The 17,500-nt window shown below is 46.4% G+C and overlaps 1 protein-coding gene across 7 annotated transcripts in view; it reads left to right on the top strand.

Moving 5' to 3' along the window:
* znf536 (zinc finger protein 536) overlaps nt 1-17,500 on the top strand; it is a 172,656-nt gene that overhangs the window by 47,823 nt on the left and 107,333 nt on the right. For all 7 annotated transcript variants that reach the window (XR_014119476.1, XM_027004754.3, XM_081705878.1 and 4 more), the window contains exon 3: nt 9,884-9,995. The gene's annotated coding sequence lies outside the window, so the exon portion shown is untranslated. The remainder of the gene's footprint in view (nt 1-9,883; nt 9,996-17,500) is intronic.

Here is a 17,500-nt window from a genome sequence, read left to right on the forward strand (position 1 = left end):
GATAAACCCATTCCAGCCTTGCCCCAGTTTAAATTACACTGTGTTTTTCTTTTTTGATTTCCATTTTGCGCATAATGCTCTCTCTCAGCATGTTTTAAGTTATATTATTAGCGTTCCTCCAGAGAGTTCTCCCCCTCGCTTTTGAGGTGGGATTCCAGGCTCTGGATGCATTAGCTCGCCGTAATTGGCGAATGATCATGGGATGGAGTCACACACACACATACACACAGACACACACACACACACACATATACAGGGACACACGCACCCACTGACATCCTAACATGTACACATACACATTCATGTATATATACGCAAATACATGGACATACACACACACACACACACATATAAACACCCTCTTTCATGTGATATGGCTGTGATACTAGTAGTCGGTCAGGGTCCCTATCAGTCAAGCCTAATGCCCCTTTCTAATACACTGTCATGGCTTCCTCTACCCTTCTCCCTGGTCTTCTTCTCCATTGATCAGAGGTCATATTTTCTCTTCCTTTTTAGGAGGGGACCTTGCACACTCTCCCAGAATTTACTGCCGACACCTGTCTGCCACCTGCAGATTAATACGAGCCAATCTGAGGCGTTTTTTGGGGGAAGAAGTGATTTATCTTGGGAGGTGGGACCCAGTCCATGGTGTGACGCAGGCCAGCGCTTGGTCGCGCGCAGGGCCGCGCAAGGGGAGGCGCCATTCGGGCTCAGGATCCGGCACATAAATGTGTAAAATGCCCCAGCGCCCGGGCAGACTGTCGCACAAAGGGCTATCACCACATTATTCAAGAGATGCCATGGAACTTGGCCAGAGTGGAGTGTGGGGGGTTGGGGGCTGGCGGAGGGGAGGTTGGTGGGGTAGGGGGGCGGTCGGTAGGAAAAAATCGGCGCGATTGTGATTTGCCATTTGTAATTGGCCTACGATGCGAAATGGTCCTCAGCCAGACTTTTTTAAAAAGGCAATCTGTGGTGGTGGAGGGCCGATGGCTCGCTAATGACAGCTAGCGCGCTACACACTGGGAACAGAGTGGAGCTCTTGTAAGGGTAGAGCACACAAATATGTTTATCTACAGCCAGCGATGTTTGCGTGACTCAGATGGCATTGACCATTGATTTCTTTTTACAAATGATTTTGGGTATAAATGTTAGAAATATATGCTAAATTAGGCCCAAAAAAGAGCACCTACATTGCAGAGAAAAAAACAAAAAACAAAACGCTTGCATAAAAAAAGAAAAAAACAGCTGCTAGCAAAGTTTGTGTGTGTTTATGTATGTAAAGTGTCTTGAGTTTGTACTACGGATTTTATGGTTTGGCTACGTGTTTATTCGTTTGCATGTGTCCTGGCTCTCGTGCTGGCTAGCCCATAAATGACAGAGCTCAGGGCAGATACCTTTGCTAGCACTGAGACACGGAGGGTCATTACACCGGATGAGGATGGGGTGGGTGTGTGTGTGTGTGTGTGGGGGGGCTGCCACTACATTGTGAGCTCAACAATAGATAGTATTTGATAAAGGCTCCCCCTCCCCAAAAGCCTCCATAAATAATGAAAAGTTAATGAAGAGGTAACTTAATGATGTAATGAATATGGCAGAGCAAGGTCAAACACAAGCAGTGTGAGCTGGCTGGGTGAAGCCCTGCAATACCACTTATTGGGGGGCCTTTGTGTTTCAGTGAACACTAGGATGCACTGAGTTTGAAACTGTTTAAGTAGTTCCATGTTTATATTCTCTTCATATGAACAAACTGAGTTCAGTGGTAACCTGTATAGTTTGGAGTGCAAATGTTTTTGTGTATGAGAAAAAAAGTGAAGGAAAGATGCATACAGGGTGTGTGTGTGTGTGTGTGTGTGTGTGTGTGTGTGTGTGTGTGTGTGTGCGCGCACGCGCATGTGTGCGTGTGTTTATATGTACATTGTTTGTGTTCAGTATAAGTGGCTGTCTCAAACAAGCTTTTGATGTTCTGTTTTTGAGATTGTGTGTTTGTGTTTTGTGTGCGTTAATTGTGTGTGCGTGGGTGTGTGTGTGTATGTGACGTTGTGTGATTGTGTGTGTTTGAAGAATCCAGCAGAGTTGGATCTGGTGTTGAGATGGTGATTAAAAATTGAGAGGGCTTGAATGATACCGGTGAGAGTGTTGGAGCCAGGTGCGGTCGATAGGGAAGTCAGGCATGACATCACTGACTCATAGCACTGGATCACACTGGGTCCCTCAGAAATGCTTTTCATGCCACACTGGGGCATTTACACTGTACCCATTCCGGTCCTAATGCTTTCATTCGGTCATTTTATGCTAACATAATAAACAAATCAGGAGCAAATCGAACAAATGAATGAAAAAATTTATCCCATACCATTAAAAAAAAGAAAAAAGAATATATATATATATATATATATATATATATATATATATATATATATATATATATATATAAGAAAACATATAGGGAAGGTTTAAGTATTACCGTATTGTCATTTTTTTCAAAACTGAAACCTACTAATTGAGTCAGCAGTGAGATTTTGACGTCATGTTGTAGTGGTTCCTCAGGCCGGTGGAGAAAACTGCTTAGTCGGCAGTGGCCAGGTGAGTCCTTCGATCTGTTTCTCCTGCCCTGAGGTTAAGGACTGCAGTGCGGTCTCAACTGCTGCTCTGACATGCCGGGCTTAGCCACAAAGCTAGCTTTGAGAGAGAGAGGGAGAGAGAGAGGGATGGAGAGAGAGAGAGGGAGAGAGAGAGAGAGAGAGAGAGAGAGAGAGAGATAGAGCGAACGTTAGCCAAAAAACAAGATGTGTGGCAGAGTTCTGAGATTTCTACCATTGCCAGTTTCTGTGTTAAGCTGCAGTATTATGTGTCCCAGTGCTTTTATTGATGTGATCTTATTCACCACTGAGCCAGGGGGTTCTATTCTCCAGAGCCCGTGAGCACACAGACATGATAGGCACATAGTAGGTGTCTTACCGATAGAGTTGACGCCTGTAGAGACCACTCAGAAAGCTCCTATCGCCCTTTCTTGGATGGATCCTTGGTGAGGGAGTTCGGTTTGGCAAAGAGGAATGTATCTGGAGAGTACGGACTCTAGAAATATCTTGAAACATTACCAGACTCTCAAACACATGCCCAGCACCTAGCATGGGGATTTTGCAGGTTTTTATCTGCTTCTCCTGAAACATTTACAGTCACCCCCTCCCCCATGCCCTCTCCAACACACACACACACACACGCACACGCACACACGTCCCCTCTCGGTGTGGCCTGTGATTTGTGGCGCGCGTGCAGATGTGTTGCTGAGAAACGGTTTAATGTGACAGGCGAGACGAGGCCCTGTCTGTCTCTAAGGCTTTATGGAGGAACACCGCGTCTGTGTCTCGGTCCCGAAGACCCACTTCCTCCTGCCCCCCTTCTGTTCTCCCAAACCCCCAGTCTCTCCACTTAACAAGCCCGAGGTCATGCAGAAATGGCACACTGCTCCAGTTAAGCTGAGGTCAGGTCCCAGAGCAGCTCGGGCCACGTTGTCGTCAGAACCTGGCTCTACCCCTCCCTTCCCCAGGAAAACAGGCCGGCGCTGTTGCTCCTCTGCCCCGGTGGATCGTGCACTGCTGTGTGTTTGGGGAGAGGGTATTTGCTCTTTCTGCTCCGGGCAACAGGTACGCTAACAATTCTGAGCGCAAGAAAGATTTTTTTTTTAAAATAGAGGGAAGCCGGAAAGCTCCAGACGTGCGTAGTTGAGAGCAGTGGCTGGCGCGCTGGGGGTGGGGGGGGGGGGGGGTTGTGGGGGAGGGGAAGGGGATGTCTTTAAAGTGAAATCATTTCCTTTTCTTAATCAAAAGATGACAAGTCTGAGACTTGGGAGTCCCATCTGCACGCCACAGCTCGGCGCGTGCAGCTCGAACAAAGCGATCGACACCACGGGTTGCTGTTGCTCTCGGAGGGACCTCTCCCAGGGCCAGGAACCTCTCCTGAACTAAACTCCTCGGGAAGAGGAGCTTTCTCCTCACTAAGGCGAACAACAACAACAACAAAAAAACGCCATCCAGGGCCCGTGCGGCTAGCTCATGTTTCACGGGGGAGAGGGGAGGCAGCCCCTCTGATTGGCAGGTTAAGTGGGGGCTATAGATCCTTGCCATGCGCCGGAGTGTGGGCGGCTTGCCGTGGGTCACAGCTTTCCCCTGCTCCCCTTACCTCAGGGCCCCGGAGACTCTCACGAGCTCAGCGGTAACCCGAGGACTCCGTGGCCTGCCCGGGGTGCCGTTTGTTGGCCCGGGGGGCTGTGGCCAGCTCAAAACTTTGTTCCTCTTGCTTTGCATATCCCGGTTCTGACACCTGTATAATACTGAAAGTCAGGTCTTAAAACAGGGCCACTGGTGCAGGGGGGCATGACTCAGAAGAAAGCATCGTTAAAGGACATCTGCTCCCCCGTCTGATCCTTCTCCCTGTCTTGTCTCCATGCACATAATTCACTTTTACCCCTCGTCTTTACAAGGAAACGACAGAAAACATCCCCCCATCTCTTGCAATAGGGCACTTAATCTGAGGCAGCCGTTGAGATTTTAGCAGCTACCTACATGCCAGCTCGCCCCCGCACCCAGCCAATAGTTTTCTGCCTTAACGGCTTGCTTCGCTACGTATGACTCTTCAAGGCTGTAATGTTCACCACAGGGGCCCATTATCATGGTGCGTCTGTAGTCTTCGGTCTCTCTCGCCTAATCGCTTCATTACAGGAAACACAGGGAACAGACACACTCATGGCCACTGCAACCCAAAAATGTAAAGGCCCCCAAGCAGAGAAATTAAACAACTTGAGCCGTTTGGCCATAAATAGTTTCGTCCTGGCTCCATAAATCAGGCAGGGAGAGCAGACTTGGCCCCGGCCAGCCCTGCGGGTTCACGCTCGGCCCTCCGTAAACATGTTTTCTACCCCGGCCGTCCAAAAGTGCCCTAATCAAAAACAATAACCGGCGGAAAGAGTAAACGTTTCAAAACGTCCCTGAGAAGTATGAAACAATAATCTGTGTGTGGCCCCGGCAAGATGCTGAGATCACAAACATTTCACAATAAAAGTTGTTTAAATAAAGGCCCTGGCATCGACGGCTGAGAGATAGGACATGCAGCGTTAATTACGCTGCTCATAAAAATAAACCAGCAGCGTAAAACACGACTCGCCATACTATGGAGCTTTACTTATGAAACGGCAGCGAGGTGTGTTCCTCAGATGTGCGAGAGGATGTGTTGTTTGGAGAAAAAACACAACAAGAGTAGGAGAGAGGGAGGAAAAAGAAGAAGAAGAGATGAAGAAGATGAAATAAAGAAAGGGGGAAAAGGCCCCACAGTCAACAAAGAGCGCTGTGTTTACTCAGAATTTAAAGACTTTTAAATCCCCCCACCACCACCATTGTAGGACATTAGTGGGAGAAAATAGTCCTGCTAGGAGCATGTTTATTATTCTTAAACTGTGTGCAGGGTAATGTATGGCTGAGGCGCAGAACGACCCGCACATACACAGTTTTAAGTGAGTAAAGTTACTTTGTGTGGATGGAGAGAAATGGATTATTTTTCCGGGACTGCGGACTTAAGTTTTCACTACTGGGTGGCCTATTCCTCTTTAGTCTTGTTAACATGAGGATAGTGGCTTGGGTGGTGCTGGTGGGGGGAGATTGAGGGAGCAGGGGTGGGTGAGCGGGGGGTTTGGGGGTAGTTACTGCATTAAATTATTCTGCTACAGAGCAGTGGCTGTTGTTATCCACTTATAAAATCTTTCACTTTCGCTGCCCACCATGGATCTTTCTGGCTCTGCGTGCCTCTCACTTGTGCACCCGCTGCTGCCTGGTCTACTTTCCCTCTCGCACACTTTTCTCTTTTTCCTCTACCTCGGCTCAAGAAAGCCCGGGTCACCACCCCAACAGCATCGTGTCGCGCCTGGGCGCATTTGGCACCCGCCGGGCCCTTGCTTGTTCGGGAGCCCCAGGGCACATGCACGTTCTTAAACATAACCCCCCCCCCCCCCACCCACCCCCGGCCCGAAAACAAGGCAGCCGGTCCCAGGACCGAACGCCAACGCTAATCACATTACGCTGCCTTTGTTTAACATTACGCCTAACTCGGTCCTAAAAAAGAAATGTACGGAGGTGGTAGGAGTCAAGGGAACCATGGCGACCCTTCAGTACGAGTGGAGGCGCACAGTTATGAATAAATGTTTGTATACATTTTTTTTTTGTATATCTTGGAGTATGCGCGTGGTGGATGAACTGTGCTTAAAGACATCTGGATGCGATGAAATACCATTTGTCTAAACAAAAAGGAACTGCACTCTCAGTGTCTGCACAGCCACCCAGCGCGTGTGCAGCTTTGCTTCTCTGCTCACTGCACACTTGTGCCATGTTTTCAATCGGACCATATTGACAAATATTTCACCACAACAGCAATGAAGGTTTTGAAAATGGGATGTTTTTTTTTTTTCTATAACTGTCACTTAGAGGGTAAACAAGAATTACATGACCAGGAATGACAAACTATGGAGTAACAGGGAGAAATAAGACAAAATAACAATCCTCCTTGGTCTGAATAAAATAAAAAGCATATACCTTGATTTTGAATATCGCGATTTATGTTTTTTGTTTCCCCCCCAAGAGGAGAGCAAGGGCTCTTGACCTGATATCAACAGATCACGTAACCATGGTAACGGTATGATTAAAGTTGCAAATTCTTCCAAAGACATGGGTGTGCTCGTCAAGGCAGCCTAAAGTTGATCATGGTATTGTACAGTAAATGTGCACTTGGAAATTCATGAACATGAAGTGTTGGAATAATTTAAAATCTTATGTTTTCTCTTTGCACACACGCTCCCTGCACATGCACACACATTCGTACATGTTACATTATATATATATATATATATATATATATATATATATATATATATATATATATATATATATATATATATATATATATATCTTTTTACTTAACTGATGTTGTTTTTGCTACACTGAGTTCGTTTAATGCTAGTGCATTTAGGATGACTAGCTGGCAATAGCAAACAAATATGTGAATAATAAACCATCTAAATGTAAACTACTTCTAGAGGCTTTATGGCATATTAATTAGCATTTTTAATCAGCAACTGTTGATGAAGGCCAGGACAAAGGGAATGAGAGGGAGGAGAGTGAGAGAGAGGGAGACAGACAGAAAGAGAGAGAGAGGAAGAAGAGAGGAAGAGAGGAAGAGGCGAGGGGGAACGTGCATCTAAGAGACACCTATAGATTGATCAGTTTCTTAATTCTATTTAAACAAACAGTCCTGGGTGGTGCGATGGCGGCGAGGAGACATGCCTGGGATAATAAGCATCATGGAAGCTAATCAGATTTCTAAGAGGAATTGATTGTTGGTCTGGCTGAAGGAGCAGCGGAGGGGTTGACAATAAGCTGAAATTTAAGTGTTAATTTTTATGCTAATCCGCTGGCATCTGCGTGTGATGCAATTTAGTTCCCTGCGCCGCAGATATGAAATTGTCCTGCTCACAGAGAAAATGTCAGCTTGCCAGACCCTGAAAGCTTGTAATTTATTAGGTATGTTTCTATTAGTATGTGTCACAGTTGTTAGCGAGCCACACTCTCTCCCCGCCTCCCGTGCACACTCGCGCACGTGCATCCAGGCACGCGCACGCACACGCGCACGCGCGGGCACACTCACAATAGAATTCCATGTGTGTGCGCCTCAGCTCTTGGCCTTAAAGAGTGTTTCGGCTCAGTGGCAGGAGCACCGGGGCATTAATGTATTATCATATATCGGGTGGTCCTTGCCCTGTGGACAAAAGGCTATTTAATACAATTTAATGACATTCCCTAGCAGAAAAAAGAAGAGAGAGAGAGGAAACGACAGGGGAGAAACGAGGGCCGATTGAAATAGCGTCTGCGTTTCCCCCTGCAAGCCCCACCATTAAAGAGCTGAGCAGAGAAGGGGAGGAAGCAGTAACCAGAAAGAGGGCAAGCTGCTGTCACAGATAGCGAGGAGTCAGGCCCAGGTGCGGCTCCGCCCCGCCCCGCCCCTCAGGCCTGCTCCCGCTCGCCCGAGGCCGTTACGTGATCGATTGCCACTGCGACGCAGGGTCGTCATCCGCCAGGGACGTTAGAAGGGCGTCGGAGGGTGCGGGGTGACGGTGGCCGCCGTCGGCCTTCACGGCTCTGACAGGCTGCGGCTGACTGACATGGGCGGATCTCGCCGGGGACATCTCACGCCTTCTCTGTCTCTCGCCCTCTCTGTCTCTCTCTCTCTCTCTCTCTCTCTCTCTCTCACTCTCTCTTCCGCATACACGCCCTCTTTCTCTCTCCGCCCCCCTCCCTCCTCCCACTCCTGTTGGTGTCAGTATGGAAGCCAGTGCGGGGCGGCCACAGTGGTGTGGCATTCCGGGCGCACATTCAGCGTACTCTGTGTAAAAGGTTTGGATGCAATTCACATATAGGTCAATTAAATGCACCAACATCTGCTCTCCACTAACCATTTGCATATAGTATTCATATGTTAATGATGTTCCTTGTTTGGCGTGTTTGTGTGTGTGTGTGTGTGTGTGTGTGTGTGCATGCGCATGTACATCCATGTGTGGGGCTGTGTGTGTGTGTGTGTGTGTGTGCGCGCGCGCACGTGTGCGTGTGTGTTTTGGCACTTCCTTCCCTCCTCCCAATCTCTTTGTACTGCAAAATATAAGAAACACAAATACACACACACACGTACACACACAAAAAGAAAACATTTTTTGGATTCATACTGCTTCTTTCTTGTGGTGACTCCAAACCGGATAGCACTGTCCTATTTTTATTTCCTCTCGCCCGAGCTAACGCTAAAAGCTCTGTCTCTATCTCTTCCTCTCTCTCTCTCTCTCTCTCTCTCTCTCTCTCTCTCTCTCTCTCTCTCTCTGCTCAGCTTGGGCTTGCCGCTTGTTCAGCTGCCACTGGCCCTGTTTCGAGCACTGAGTCCTCCTGCTCCAGAGAAAGAAGGGCCATCTTTGGAAAGCAGCTTAATGCCTTATAAATCAATGATGACACAGATGGACCAGCGATAATCTATTTCAAATGCCTCACAGCAAATATTGTTGTACAGATGATTAGAGACTGAAGCTATTTTAACTCGCCCTCCCGCACCTCTCTCTCAGCCAGTCTCCTGCTTCTCCGTGAGAGCTAAACATCTTCTAAACGTATCAGTGTTTTTGAAGAGCACACGCCAGATCACTAATGCTGTGAAGACTACAAGGTTTTACACCCACCCCCCTTTCTGATGGGCTTCAGTGCAGTGACGTAAAACACAAGGCCTCAGGAGCTTGAGTGCTAATGACTAAACGCACTCCTTTAGCTCGGCATCGTGCCGGGGCAAGATGGCAGTAGAAGCGTGTCCGGAAAAATCGGTCCGAGGACCCCCTCTTCACTTTTACAGCTGACGGGTTCTGATTTAGCACGAGGCCATGGAAGAGTGGGATAAGAGAGGGATGGGGAGAGAGAGAGAGGGAGGGAGGGAGCGGGAGGAGTGAGAAAATGAAGTGGAGGTTGTCAGATGTGGCAGCTGCTTGGAATCCTGATAAATATAAGCTAGTATTGATCGGGTGAAAATGAAAGATCCCAGAGTGGCGTGCAGTATTTAGCTCCGTGTCTGTGGCACGCAGCAGAGCCAGCCTTGCCTTGCTCGGATAGATTTTCAGTGCGGCTCTGAGGCACGGCTTTGATTTCATCTTTAACCTTTTTCCGCTGCTTTTCCTTGACCTCTGCGCCTCTGCCATGATTCAGTGAATTTGTTACATTTGGTCTGACATCTCCTCCCCCTTCCCTGTCTCTCCCCACCCAACTTCTCCCTCTCGCTCTCTCTCTCTCTCTCTCTCTCTCTCTCTCTCTCTCATTGGCAGCATTGAGACGTCCCTCTGACCATCGCGGTGCGCTGCATAGACAGGTGCCAGGGGCAACCCCAGTCTCTTCACCCTGACGAGCCCCAGACCAGTATGCAGTTAGAGTGATCAGGTAAGAGTCTGCAAGCCACGCCCTCGCCCCAGCCGCCCCTCGGCGGATCAACACCGACCTCGCGCACCGCACACGAGTGTCATCTCTTTATTCCTGTGCGGTTAAACGCGGGCCCCAGACCAGCTTGACGTTACAGCATCTCGTACGGGACGAAATTGTAAGAAAAGACTGTTTGTCTTGCGCATACCCCACAGGTCTCAAAACAGTGATCACTGAATGATTAACAGCAACTGATCCTAAGGACTGATCCCTCCCTTGTGTCTCTAAGTACATGTAGCATGGCACGTTCAGTGCCAGGCAGTTGTAATCTTTATCCGTCACACGGCTCCTAAAAAAGTACATATAAATGACATATAAAATCTTGTGCTAAATCACCTGCCTTAGCATGGCCTCCTTCATCTTTCTGCTCAGCCTCAGTGGTACAACTCAGTCATCAGCACTATGAATTTTTAAATGCGAATATCTTTATATATTTAAACATATTAGAACATGGCTTTTCGGAAGTTTGATTTCTAAGAGGAGGCACAGAGAATACCAGCGCAGCTGAGATGGGCCTGAAATTAATAAAATAAAACAAATAAAAAACGCACATTAACAATTTTAAACCTTTTGTTTCATTTCGGAGGTGTTGGGACGTGACTTGATAAAGGAGAAAAAAGGAGGACAAAGTAGGTAAAAATCCTTGAATAAAACCCCCCTCCTCCATATCTCCAGAACAATACTCCCTTACTCCTTTAGATGGATGATAAATTCCCTAAGAGGGAGACTGCAACAGCTGTTGGCAGACAGGGGCAGATATGAGAATAGCAGCATAGGATGAGCGAGCATTAAAAATTAATACGCTATTTAGCCTAGGTGTATTTTAGGTATTTGACATTTTCATGTCCGGGACAGACTAAATTTATTCATAGTGCGAGGAGAAAGGGGGGCGGGGGGGGGGGGGGGGTGAAATAAATAAATAAAAAGCATGAGGAAGATTGCGGCAGGGGTGTGGGGTGAGCAGGCAGGGAAGGCCATTGGCGTTTTATGGTCAGCCTTTCCTTGGTAATGATACGTGGTAATGCTGGGAGACTGGAGCTCATTATGTTGCAGTAATAATTAGCACACTGCACAAAGGAAATGATTTGCTGCCGTAGCTTGTGCTTACGGTTCCATTCTTTCTTCACTGTTTCTAGTCTGGAGATCCCCCCCCTCCTTCACTGTTATTGTTTTGCGCTTTTTGCATTGTGTGTGTGTGTGTGTGTGTAAAGAGAGAGCGCTACATAGGGCAGACAGTGAGAATGGAAATCCCAGCTTCTCCAGTGATTAATTACTAATGCTCCCTCAGAACATCTCCCTATCCCTCACTATCTAATCACACTGAAATCTAAGACATGTCCTGAGAGTAGAGGACTCTCTCTCTCCCTCTCTCTGTCTCTCTGTCTCTTCCCCAACCCTTCTCAAGTACTTTTGTCTATCAAGCTTCTACTCTCTCTTTCTCCTTCCATCCCTTCCTCCTTTCTTCCCCTCCATCTGTAGTTGCTCTATCCTGCTATCCATCTCTCTCTCTCTCTCTCTCTCTCTCTTCCTTCTCCTAGTGTACCTCTCACTCGTTCACTCTTTCTGACATTTTCTTCTTGTCTTCCTCTCTCCCACACCTCCCTTTCCCCTGTCTTCGAGTGTTATATATATATACGTACACTGTCGTCCCCTTGGGTAATATTTAGCACTAGAATGTTTAACACCTTAGCCTTCCAGACACAGCTTCTTGGTCCTTAAAGACTGGGAGAGAGGAGAGATGCACTTGTAAGTGTGTTGCATGTGACTCCATCTCTAAAGGGGAAAATGGCTTTTATTTAACAGTTACAGCTATTACACACAGGATCAGGATAAAAAAAAAACTGAAAGCCCTGATCATTTTCACAGAAATCTCAGACCTCAGAGAAATATAGAAATCAAGGCACTAAAGCCATTAAACCATTTAAAGAGATGGACAGAGAGAGAGAGAGAGAGAGAGAGAGAGAGAGAGAGAGAGACACACACACACACAGAGACAGAGACAGACAGACAGACACTGAGACTGAGACTTCTCGAAAAATTCAGAGCAGTAACATGCTTCATTTTTCCAGTTGGGAAATTTAGCAGTGGCTTGGGACAGGGAGACAGGACAGAAGGAATGATGGGACAGCAATGTTCTCTCTCGAGACCTTTACAGCCACACAGGCGATAACAAACACTCAAACTCTGCTCTGCTCTGCATTTGAGTGGAGAATTTGACAGCAATCTGTTTGTGTGGATGTTCTGTATAGGGGTATGCTTGCTTAATTCAGGATATGTGCTGCACTATGCAGTCACTATGTTTGTACATGTGTGATGGAGTCCCCTGTTCCCTTAGCATTTGTGTGTACATGTGTATGTGTGTGTGTGTGTGTGTGTGTGTGTGTGTGTGTGTGTGTGTGTGTGTGTGTGTGTGTGCGTGTGCGTGATGCAGAGCTTTAACATGGGCACAGTTTCCTCTGATGGCAGGTCTGCTGGAGTGTTGGAGTGGTTATGCCTTAGAGGCCGTATCCGAGCAGATTAGCGTCTCTCCTTATCATTCAAATCAAGCCACCCCCCACCCCCTGTTCTCTTTGAAAAACATATTGTACACATCCCCCCGCCTGCACCCCGTCGCCCCTGACGACAATCCATGGCCGTGATGGCTGCCTCAGAGGAGCTTCCATAAGTCCCTGACAGATACCAGGTTTGGTGGGAGAGGGAGAGAGAGAGGGAGAGAGAGAGGGAGAGAAAGAGGGGGAGAGAGAGAGAGAGAGAGAGCGAGAGAGAGAGAGAGAGAGAGAGAGAGAGAGTGAGTGACAAAAAAACCCCTTCTCCCCCCCATCATCTGTGTGTGACAGCAACAACGTAATTGATATATGGACCTGACTGTCTCTTCCTCCCTTCCATGTTAAGGTCAACTTATCTACATATCACCCCTGATTTCTCCACTCCTATTGCGAAATACGAATTGAGGAGGTAGAGGGGAAAAAAAAGAAATGAGAGAGAGAGAGAGAGAGAGAGAGAGAGAGAGAGAGAGAGAGTGGCTTTATTCCCGAGTCTAACCCTTGCCTGTTATCAAAGTAACTTCCAGCTTATTAGCGACAAAGGGCTTCTTTCTCCCACCCCACCCCCAACCCCTTCCTCCTTTGTGGCGGCCGTGTTCACTGCCGCTTCCTGAATTAAACTGCTGGCTTCCTGTTCTTTTATATGCATAGCCACATCTGGGTGAGCTCGCTCACAGTGCCGCTGCTTAATAACAATCACCTTCCCTTTCAGTTGCCCCTGATTGTTTCTAATTCACTCTGACAGATAGTGGCTGACAAGCCGCCTGAGCCTCCTCCCTCCGTGACCCCGGCTCGCTCGCCGCACTTACACCGCCTGTCATTTTTAATATTTGATTTTCGGGTTTTAAAAGTTACGCGCTTTGGGCTGATGATGAAGCCGGTGGTTGAGCCGGTCGCGGGGCGCGGCCCGCTCTGCGCAAGTGTCTACGGAATGTTTTTTCTTCAGCTCGTGCTGTCCTCCTCCTCCTCCTCCTCCTCCTCCTCCTCCTCTTCATCTCCTCTGACTACCTTGGCCGGTTGTGCGGCTCCGTGACGGGGGGCGGGGGGCGGGGGGTGGCACTTGGATGGGGCTTGGTGGGCGACGCACGGAAGGTGATGGAAGCGCTTCCGTTCGCCCTGGAAGGTTTCTCTCTGGGGTCACAGTGGGGCCCGGGAATGCACTGGTCCCAGATGCGGGTGTCCCCCTGAATATGGAGACAAACACTGACCACAGCGACAGCAGGTATTTTACTTTACATTTATTCAGCGGCGGCCCCAGGCATACAGCTTTATGAGTTTCTAACAGCCCCAACTCGATTGATCCCCATTATAGATGCACAAACATGTATAATATGTACATCAAGCTTAGGCCCAGTGCCCAGTTCGTTGAAGGTGTGACTGGACACATCGACAGGTAGATGGATAGCATATTGTGAGAAATCCATTCTGTTATTCAATATAAGCACAAGCTAAGTTTGACTGAAAATAAGCAATTTAGTGAGTCAATGCAGTGATGGCTTCTTAAATGCTGGCCTAAGAGACTTACTAACGCAATTTAATTTCTTTGTGAAGTCTACAACGAATAATAAGGGTAAAGGAATAAGCAATGCAGACAGACAGAAGAAGAGCGCACAAGAGATCAAGGAAGAAGAAAGAAACACCATCCTGTCTTTCCAATTGTACTGCATCTTTAAAGCTCAGAATTAGAAAGCTTGAATTAATATTTGATATTATTTTTAATTGCTATATCTATTTATCGTTATCAGTACATGCTTTAACAGCTTAAAAAACAACAGCAACAACAAACATCCCGTCTGCTCATGAGTGTTTCTGCATTTTAGCCCTAATATTGAGTTAAATTAACTTCCCTATGGGCTTAAAGCAGTGAAATTGTTTTCATCAAGCACTGGTTAAATTCTTTTCGAAGTTCACAAGTACAGTTTGGTGTGCCACAGATTTGACACTCTAGACCTTACACATGCTGTTTTATCAACTCTCATCACCCACAGTCATCTACATGTAGACTGTCAGTAGAAATAGATTTTTGACCCACAACAGTCCAAACCTCTATGTATGAGGCTCACCTTCATCGCTAACCTTAGCTTTGAAACTAAACTAGGATGATAACAGCAGAAGTCCCTGGACATCCTGCCACCCTGTCGGCCTGGACAGACCGGAGGCCCGGAGTCTCCCTTTGCTTTGCTTCGCTTTGCTTTTCTCTTCTTTTCCTTTCTTTGCTTTTCTTTTTGAATGACAAAAACAGAACTAATTTCAGTACCGTTGCATGTTTTCACTAAAGGCACAATTTAATTACATTTGAACTGGGAATGAGTATTTCGGGAACATAGTATGCTCATTCGAATAAATGGAGCGCACGAAAAGCAATATTTGTTTTGCTTTGATTAGCAAATCGGCAGGGTAATTTGTTAAGAGAGGGACATAAAATCTCTGCCCAGAGCCCAGACTCTGAGCCCAGACTCGGGCTCTCTCCTTGTCCAGCGAGTGCTCCAGGGGAGAGAGTCTCGGAGACCCAGGCGGCACGGAGCCCTCCTGCAAGGCCTTCTCTCATGTCCTCAGTCTTATTGAACCCAGGCCTGAGATCCCAGGGGCTAGGGGTCATATCCCCCTGCCTGGAACCTCTGGCGGCCTTTGGCGACACTGCTGATAAATAGTTTATTAATAACTTTCTAAATAATGTAAAAAGTATTGTTGTCTCCGAGGTTGTATTAATAAACATGAATGAATTTATTTGACTTTAACAAAGCATGATTAATGCACATTAGCCTGTGTATTGCTCATTCTAGCAATCCTTTCTCCTCGTCCCCACCCTTAAAACACACCCATCACCATTAAATATTTATGGCATAATATTAATGGCTTTGTAAAGAAAATATCAAGTTATTAATCCTCTGATTAACAACTGATTAACCTTTTTATTAAACACGTGATCCGTGCATCGTCGATTCAGAATATGTCGCTGAAGTACGCTGTGGAATAATTATTTTTGTGTCTTTTTTAATTGCAAAAATTGCACGCCTGAACTGTTTTTGTTTTTCTGTTTTACCTTATTTATTTATTTCTACATACAAGCTCAGGCAGAAGCGCGCACACACACGCACACGCAAACACACACACGCACACACACACACACCCCCACAAACATGTAACCTCCAGTCTGGCATCAGGTTTACTGTCTTGATAAAGATAGCACATCTTGAAATATAAAAGGCTAAATATAGTAGGAGATGTTGGAGGACAATGGACTTTTAATTCATATCTCCATTACTGGCGAGTGTAGGACCGCAGAGGAAGCTCGCAGAACTGAAGGGCAAACGCTTGCGCTCTTTCACGGCTGCGCATCCCTCAGCTATTCTCTGTATTTTTAGGTCCTGTCTGAGTCCGTTCAAACACAATTATGCTTATGTTTCACATGTGCCAAGAGTGACTTCATCCCAGACACAGAGGAGAGAAAAATGCTGGGTGCTGTGTTTTTTTGTTGTTTTTTTTTTGCAGGTGGAGATGGGAATAGATGTGGAATGTTTTTGCAGTATTTTATTATATTTGTTTTTCTCCCTCTAAAATGTCAATCATTCTTTAACTGCAATGCCTTCTTTACAAATGATTAGAGGAACATTTGAAACGTTTGGCTATGTACCTCCTCCCTCTCACTGAATAATGAAACGTACAACAACACAAGCATACCTAACTTAAGGGGTTGCTTAGTGGGGTGCACTTTTTTTTTGTGTGATTGTGACATACTTTTCTTGTGGCAGTGTGTGACACTTGCCTTAAGTCATCTTTAAAACCTCGAACCCAGTCATTTTGCAAACTTGGGGTGAAGAAGAAGAAGTAGAAAACATACTTTGTAAAGTGCTTAATACCCCCCCCCCCCCCAACGTATTATGCTGCTTGTTCTTTAGCAAGCAGAATCTATCAAAGGAGTGAGTATTGTGACAGTCGGCAACAATGGTGACCTTTGTGGGGTGACTTTTGAGAGGATAAGTCTGTGGTGGACACTTGTTGTTATTTCGTGGCTGGTCTTATGATGGATTGGTACACATTCAGTAGGGTGTCTTTGTTCCCTTCTTTCGCTATTATTTATTTATTTATTTGTCGTCAATTCCAAAGGCTGATCTCACCTCCAGTGACTTTCTCTCTCTCTCTCTCTCTCTCTCTCTCTCTCTCTCTCTCTCTCTCTCTCTCTCTCAGTGCAGGCCACACTTTCACTCTGCTGTTAAGTATTCTCTCCCCCTCTCTCGCTAATTCTTTCAACGAAGGCCTTCATCTTTCTCATTCCTTCTTCATTCCTTCATCTCCTGCTCTCTCTCTCTCTCTCTCTCTCTCTCTCTCTCTCTCTCTCTCTCTCTCTCTCTCTCTCTCTCCCTCTCACACACAAACTGGCCACCCTGGGAATCTTCTTAGTCAAGCACACACCCCTCCAAAAACAATTATCTTTGAACTTGCTTTTAGTGCTGTTTGTCCTAATTACAGATCATTTCACTGTCACATTTTTTGCTTTATTGCCGTGTTGCCCTGAATGTTGATACTACTGAGGTTAAACCTTATTTTACTCTCTGGAACACCCCTAAGACCTGGATTCATCTCATATTCCCCCATGACTTTTTCACTCTTTCTATCTCTCTCTTTTCAAATTTGATTTTTTTTCTCTTCTTCTTTGCTTCTATTTTTTTTTAAATATCTTTTTTTTTTTTTTTTTTTTTTGTAGTATTATACAGTTGAATTAGACTGAGATCCCAAAATACACAGAGAGGACGTATGGCTTGTCCCAATTTTCGGTGATATAGTACAGGTTCTTGTGTGTGTGGGTTTTGTGTCTGTGTCTGTGTGTGTGTGTGTGTGTGTGTGTGTGTGTGTGTGTCTGTGTGTGTCTGTGTGTGCGCCTTTGTGTGTGTGAGAGAGAGAGAGAGAGACAGAGAGAGACAG

The sequence above is a fragment of the Electrophorus electricus genome, chromosome 23, assembly GCF_041902795.1.
Source record: "Electrophorus electricus isolate QZ-2024a chromosome 23, ASM4190279v1, whole genome shotgun sequence".
In the NCBI taxonomy this organism is placed as follows: domain Eukaryota; kingdom Metazoa; phylum Chordata; class Actinopteri; order Gymnotiformes; family Gymnotidae; genus Electrophorus; species Electrophorus electricus.